Genomic DNA, 7,378 nt, shown 5'->3' with positions numbered 1-7,378 from the left:
AGACAAAGCAAATATGAAGATCCAGCCAAAGTCTTCCCCATAGCAGAAGGAGATAGGAACGAGATCTACTCCCTTTGGGCAGTTTTGGTTGCACAGGTGTTAGGAGGTAAATATCTCACATGATAGCATCAGTTTCACGGACAAGGATTCTCCCTTACCCAACGATCCCATCTAACTTGCCCTTGTGTGCCTTTTTTTGGGACCACAGGGAGGGATGCTGTGCCTGTGGCTGCTCAGGGGCTGGTGAAGAATGGGAGAGCCCACGAGACAACAGGGGCCACCAACCACACTGGCAGCAACTTTCCCTCCAGTGGCTGTCACTGTTTTTTATCATTTATACTTATGCACCCCAAGATCAGATCTCCTTTAGTGTTTCTGCCCAACAGTAGGAAATGTTAGTTTGCGAGTGATGGTAGACTGAAACTCATGCAACAAGTCAATATAAAAAGAAGGCAGTAAATTCAGGGAAGGCTGAAATAAGCAACAAACTGAAAATTAAAATAGTTTGCCAAAAATACTTGTTAAAAATGAAAGGCATTTTAAGAAAAGATAATATAGTGTGGAATGTATATGAAATTTGAGGCCAATAACTTTTCTATTGAGACATGAGACACGACATTGTCGTGTATGACAAAGCAATTCCTCTTTGCATCTGCCCCCAATGTTCCACAATGCATCCAGGATAGGTCTGTGGAGTGTAAAACCCAGTTTCAGTTCCAGTGCATAGCCACTGTCCTCACAGCTGTTTGGTGATCAACATTGAGTGGCCAGCAACACTTCTACTGCAAATCAATGCTTTTATTATCAATAAAAAACACTGTATTTTATGAAATATTATATTAAAATCACATTAAAAAACAAAATAAATACCTTAAAAAATAAGCAACATGACGGCCTTTCCTGCAATCTATTTCCACATATAGGCACAAATAAATGTTGGGCAATTTTAGGGACTAGAATCCAAATGCAGGAGTGGGGAAAAGTTTCACTGTTCTATGAATAGAATACTGTAAATTTTGCTTGTATTGTCTAAGAGTAAGGTAGGGCAGTGTGATTGACAAAGATAAAGATGTGGGTGATAAACATGCATTTTTGATTAGTGATGAGAACCAAACTGAGAAAATAGTAACTATGGAAAGATCTTGCATGGCCTTATAGTTTTCTCCTCATCAAAATATTTTTCCTGTTAATTTTTTTTTCCTCCACATGTCAGCTACCAGAGTGTTTGAATAACACTTTCTTAATAACAGGATTTGTCATTCTTATCAACTATGTTAGAGCAACCTGTCGAAGTTTTACTCAAATGCATCCTATTGACAAAGTTCAGCACATAGTTAACAAATGTTGTGCATGGTATGTAATATTTTCTGTTTGATAACATCCCATTAGATAAACTGTTTTTGAAGATCTCAGCTGATATTATGTGTTCAAAATACAAGAAAGCAAAACATTTTTATTTATTAGAGTCCAGATGTTAATTTAGCTGTTGTTTATATGCACATCTGTATAGTGTTTACACAACAAGAAAACACCAATGATTTTTAAATTTAGCTAATGTATCACAGTTATGCAGTTGCAGATCTGGAACAAGTATAAAATCTCATATTAGCAAGGAAATATATAAAACAGTGATTTACACCTTACATTTTGTTTGTAGGGTGACATTACTGACTCTGCTAGACAGAATCAGTGTTCCCATTACAAAAGTGGAACTGGTCTGAAGAGGTTTTGTTGGATGTGGCTCTGCTGCTGACATCGTTGACTGGAAACATAAGTCACAATACAGTACCACAAATTGAGTTGCCATCAGTAGCTCTGGGCACAAAACAGACAGCTAGCAACTGGTAAATTGTAAAAAAGATATATGGGTTCTATTTGATTCAGATAAGCATCCAAAAGCATTTAGGGTGGTTGCTGGGATGGACTAATGGAAGGATGCCAGTGTATTTCAGATGATGTTTTAGGGTGCCTAAAAACAACCAGAGTTTGATGGAAGCAGCTGTTTCCACTACTGAAGTCTCTAATGTGCTTACCTAAAACAGATACTAAAGCACTCAATATAAAGGTACTGGAAATGCAGTGACATTGCATGAACTTTGCACAGCAGTAATCTGATCGCAACATCGTTAATTATTGCAGAGGATGTGCATAGGCAAAAGTGGAAAGCAAGGAACAGCAGTTGTCATGACTGACTAAACATGCCTCAGAAAAGAAATAAGTAATCACAGCTGCAAACAGCATTTCAGCTGATCCTTACACAGAAAGGATTAAGGAAGAATATCTGCTTCAGAAATGGGTTAGGTTGCCGGTGGGTTTGTTTCTTTCTTCTTTTCTTCCTTCTAAAGGTCCAATTGTGAATTTCATTGCATCCTCTAAACTCTGAAGTTCATGCAAATTGAAATCTGTTCTTATTTCTGGTGATATTATACCTTTAACATTTTGTCAAATTCTCCCTGTATATATATGAGTCGACAGTTTTTTTTATTTTTAAATATAAACTGAGGCTGGTTGTGTGGCCTCGTCCTTAATAACATATCTATGTTTCACCAGAGTTGAGGTGGATTTTAAATACTATAATGGTGCATTGTCTTTACTTTCTCAGAAAGGACTGCAAGACTCTTCTGTTAGAACTTGTTGGAGGCACATTTCAAGTTTCTTTTAATCGTCTTAATCCCAAAATATGCACAACCAAACTGAGTTTTGCAGTATAATATGAATAATACCATACAAAATTTGATAAAACAGGTTATACAAGTATTATTCTTATTAAAAATATATATTTAAAAGCCAGATTTCTGTCTGTCAAGATGTTTCAGAACTCATATATCTGTATTTAAGTTCAGTTCACTGTGAGTAAAATGTTATTTTTTCATTTTCAAATGCTTAATTGTAAGTGATGTGCAATTTGACTTTACATTAATAGTTTTTTCTAATACATTTTTTCCCCAAATTTGAACTGTATTCAAATGGAGTAGAATACACAGAATTTCAGTAAGAAAGCAATTTTTAATTTCATATTTTTTTTTCTTTTTTTTTTTTTTTTTTTCAGTTGGTAGTTTTATTATAATAAAGACTTGTGGTTATCAAAAAACAACAACAAAAAATCTTGGTGCCTGGTTATATCATTAATTTAGCTGCACATTATTTACAAATTTCCTTGCCTGAGCATAAGAGTGTGAGTTAGGCAATTAGGATATAGGATACTTTGGTTAAATTTCATACATTTGCTGAATTACTTAAAAGTGATAGAACGAAGTGTTCCAAGTCCTAAGGCTAGGCAGGTAAAACCATCTCAGATCATTTATATTCAATGTAATTTTAAAATCAACAAACTCCCTGAATTCTACAGGATTTTAAAGGATATATTAATCAGTGTTGATGTTGTTTAACTGTAGGACTTATTTAAGAAGAAAATGCAGTTCTTACCTGTCTCTCTTTTGAGACTGCATGTGTTCTTAATCAGGTCAGTATAGACACTGTCACCAATAAGCAAAGCCTAAGGTGTCTGATTGCTTTACCTGAGTGTGTTCTGACTGTATTCTGAATACTAGCCCAACTCTTACATATTTTGCAGCAGTAAATCTAGACTCTGAATTGTAAAGCTTGAGAATATATTCCACTCACTGATCAATTTCTAAAGAGCCAGTACGTCACCTGGGAACTGTAAGCTCCAAGTTCTCCCCTAGAAGAGGCTCAGTGAGGTAATTAACGGTCTTGGGATATCATCAACACACAGACATGCTCCTTCCTGTTCTTATGGCTGTGACTCAGCCTAAGTTCATTGGACTGGTTCTTGATTTACCTTCCTCTGACACCAGGGTTCATAGTTACGTGACTTGCAGATGCTATTTTCATTAGTCTGAATACAAATATTAGACTAAGCAAATGTATAAAAATTCATCTCTCAGGCTCACAGCCTGCAGAGCACTGAGGTCCCTGTGTTGTCCTCACAGGAGCGGAGAAGGAAATTCACGTCCCCTGTCTTTTGAAGCATCAGATTCAAGTTGTTTCATTGTAGTATGCTATATGCTTCAATACTCCACACACTCCCTGGCTGTTTTTTTCTACCTGCATAGAAGCAGTCTGTATACATGGTCTGTTCAAGCAGCTCCCATGATATGTCTATGTAATGCTATTGTTTACTCTATACATGCCCATAGAAGTAAATTACAGATATGTTTTTATATGGTGCTCTTAAGTATAATTCTCTCTCTCTTCATTTTCTACAGGAAAAATGGAGTTTAGAGCTGACTTTCAACACTCGATGCACGTTTGGCAGGAGGCCAAAGCGAATCAGAATAAACATCCAGAAGGATATGCCAAACACAAGAAAATCATAGCAACTTAATATGATTTAATACTAATAAAGCAGTTAAGGTTAGTGGAAACAATCCTTGATCTTTTCTTCTTCTAATAAGTTGAAAATGATTTTAGAATGTATCATGTCTAGGGTTGCTCCCTCCAGCTGGAGCTATCCATCACAGACTAGGTGGAAACACTATTTTTTTCCCATATCACAGCAGCAAAACTCTTGAGCAAAACTTGTGGCAGAGGATGCAGGGTAAAGGTGATCCACACTTTTTGCTGCTGAACCAATTTAAGCATCACGTGTCTGTTCAGACACCGTGGGTTGAGAAGCTGCCCTGCTCTGGGCATCGGGTGGTTAGAACATGCAAGGAGGGGCTGCAGGAATGAATTAATCTCAGTGAGGTCCAAGTGATGATTTCCTGAAGATCTGTTAGAAACAGGAAAATGTGAGAAAGCCCAAGAGGCTGCAGGTCTGAAGGAGACCCTGGGCTGTTTTACACTAGCCTTTATGTTGAGAACAAGCATGGAAAGTACCTACAGGGTTTGATGACAGGCACCCAATTGTAAACTGTTCTCCTGCTTATGCATTTTAATAGATTTCTTTCCTAACACATTTCTCAATTAGTTGCCTCTGAAGTAATGATGTCAGTGCTGCTATACTGTCAGCACTGTAAAGAACATTTGACTATAATTTGCTTTACCTTCAAATGGAGAATAAAATTTAAAGAATTATTTATATTGAGTTAACAAAATGATCCCAGAAAGATACTTAAGCTTTCATTTAGCTCATCTGCTGTTTAAAATCAGGTGGCAGACATTACGTTCACACATCTGCTGCTTAATCTTATCATCATCATCATCACCATCATCTCACATGAACATAATTACTCTTACTGTAATGTGTAAATTTAAATACAATGTGTAATGGCATTTTAACAACGGGTGGGAAGTAAATGCCTCTTTTTCTTTGACTGGGCTAAATGGTGTTAGCAAATAAGTATGAACTGCATAAAGATGGGAAGTGTTACTTTAAAGGATACAGTTGTTATAAAGTTAAAAATAAATAAATAAAAAATACAGACAATTGTTGTCAGTTGTCTCCACAGAACTAAACTTAAAACTAGTTAGGACTTGAGGTTTTTATGATCTGTAATGAGCTAGAAGTTTAGGCTAGACTCGCTCTCATTTGCAGCTACCACATTTAATCAATTTCATGTTTCAGATGAAAATCACACAAAGCTTGTTAACACTTTTTTTATACAGGCTGGCATCCTGTGACAAGTGGGGTCGCCCAGGGACTGGTGGTGGGCCCCATGCTTCTCAACACCTTCACAGATGACCTAGATGACAGCAATGAAAGCACCCTCAGCAAGTCTGCTGCTGGCACTGCACTGGCTGATGAGGCAGACACGTCAGGAGGGAGAGACAAAGAGACATGGACGGGCTGGAAGAGTGGGTGAGCAAGAACGGTATGAACTTTAACAAAAAAAAGCGTGAGGTTCTGCACCTGGAACAGCATGGCCCAAGAGCCCAGCCCTGCTGAAGGGGACTTGGCAGTCCTGGTGGACACCAAGCTGAACAAGAGCCAGCAGTGCTCTGCTGGAACAATGAAGGCAAGTCAGATCTAGGGCTGCATCCTCAGGGGCATCAAGCAGAGACAGAGTTGTGATCGTCCCACCCCACTCAGCACTTGCCAGGCCACACCTGGAGCACTGTGACCAATTCTGGTCCCTGGGGTTCCAAACAGGCATAGATGGTCTGGAGAGGGCTCAAAGGAGGGCCACAGAGATGATCAAAGAGCTGGAGAAGCTGCCCTATGGGTGAAGACCAGAGGGGTTAGGTCTTTTCACTGTGGAGAAAAGAAATTTCAGACAATCCTCAGGATAACAGGATTCTGGAACTCAAACAGCGGCTGCAAAGGGGACAGAGGCTGAAGCCACATGGAGAAGACAAGGGGTAAAGGGTACAAGCTGTACTGTGAGTGGTTTCATCTTGATAAAAGAATTTTTTTCCGTTGAGAAAGAAATCATTGGAACAACCTCCTCGGGGACATGGTGGATTCCCCATCACTAGAGGCTTTCATGATGTGACTGAGCAGGGTGCTGTATAATCCTATCTAAGCTCCCTTTTCCATGACAGGTTAGTCCAGATGATCTTCTGAGGTGCCTTCCAACCTGGGCTGCTCTATAAAGGTGAGGTGAGGAGAGCTTTTCAAAGTGTAGCAAATAATCCTGTGCCACCAGGAACCAGCAACAATGCATTTTGCAGCAGGACAATCTATAAAGAAAAAATGCATGCAAGACCAATTGACAGATTCTGAATCTGCTGAAGTAATAATCCAGTTTCAGGGCTGTATATTTGGTTTTCTTTCCCTGCTGAAGAAATATGTTTAAGATGGGATCCAGGTGTCCAAAATGGGATAAAACTGCATGACAGCTACATAAGGTGGAAAGGAAGAGCATTTTCCAGCAAAATTCTGCTGGTAGGGAAGTGAGCTCTTTGCTCACAAGTTAGGAAAAGTAGATTTTGGGACTATCAGTGTGGCGTGAAGTGAGTCTGTGCTGAAAATTACACGATGCTCTGCCACCGCCGTGAAAGAGGCCATTAGTTCTACAAAAGGACTAGGTCACTTCATGGGGATGTTTCCCGTTGCTGAAATATGTTTGAATTAAATTAATTTCTGAATAAAAAAAAAAAATAACTGGAGATTTTAATGGATGGCACTAGGGTCAAAGTTTAGCGTTCTGAATTCTTTTCTTTGTGATTTAAAACACAAACAATAAAACATGGATGAAAATGCAGCTCAATTCCATCCTCTTTTGTGTGTCTTTTTGTAAGTATCTGTATAAATGACTACCTATGAAAATATTCATATGATTATAACCACCATCAGAAAATGTTTTTCACATCTTACAAACAATTTGTGTTTGTTTGAATGCTTTTCTCATTATATGAAATGCAAAGTTAGAAGAAAGATGACACCTCATTTGTGGATCATTGTGTTTGACCTCTGTGGAAAGAAGCAGTTTATTTCATGGTATTTATTTTATAATAAAGTGTTAACATTAAC

The 7,378-nt window shown here is 38.2% G+C and overlaps 1 long non-coding RNA gene across 1 annotated transcript; it reads left to right on the top strand.

Annotated features, from left to right (window-relative positions):
- On the top strand, positions 1-5,610 carry LOC121062261. Its single transcript, XR_005815498.1, has 3 exons — positions 1-106; positions 4,230-4,377; positions 5,531-5,610. It is a non-coding gene; the product is annotated as an uncharacterized LOC121062261 (long non-coding RNA).
- Positions 5,611-7,378: the final 1,768 nt, after the last annotated feature.

Source organism: Cygnus olor, chromosome Z, assembly GCF_009769625.2.
Source record: "Cygnus olor isolate bCygOlo1 chromosome Z, bCygOlo1.pri.v2, whole genome shotgun sequence".
Classification (NCBI taxonomy): Eukaryota; Metazoa; Chordata; class Aves; order Anseriformes; family Anatidae; genus Cygnus; species Cygnus olor.
Note: the sequence above shows the minus strand (reverse complement) of the source record. Positions and strands in the feature narration are given on the sequence as shown.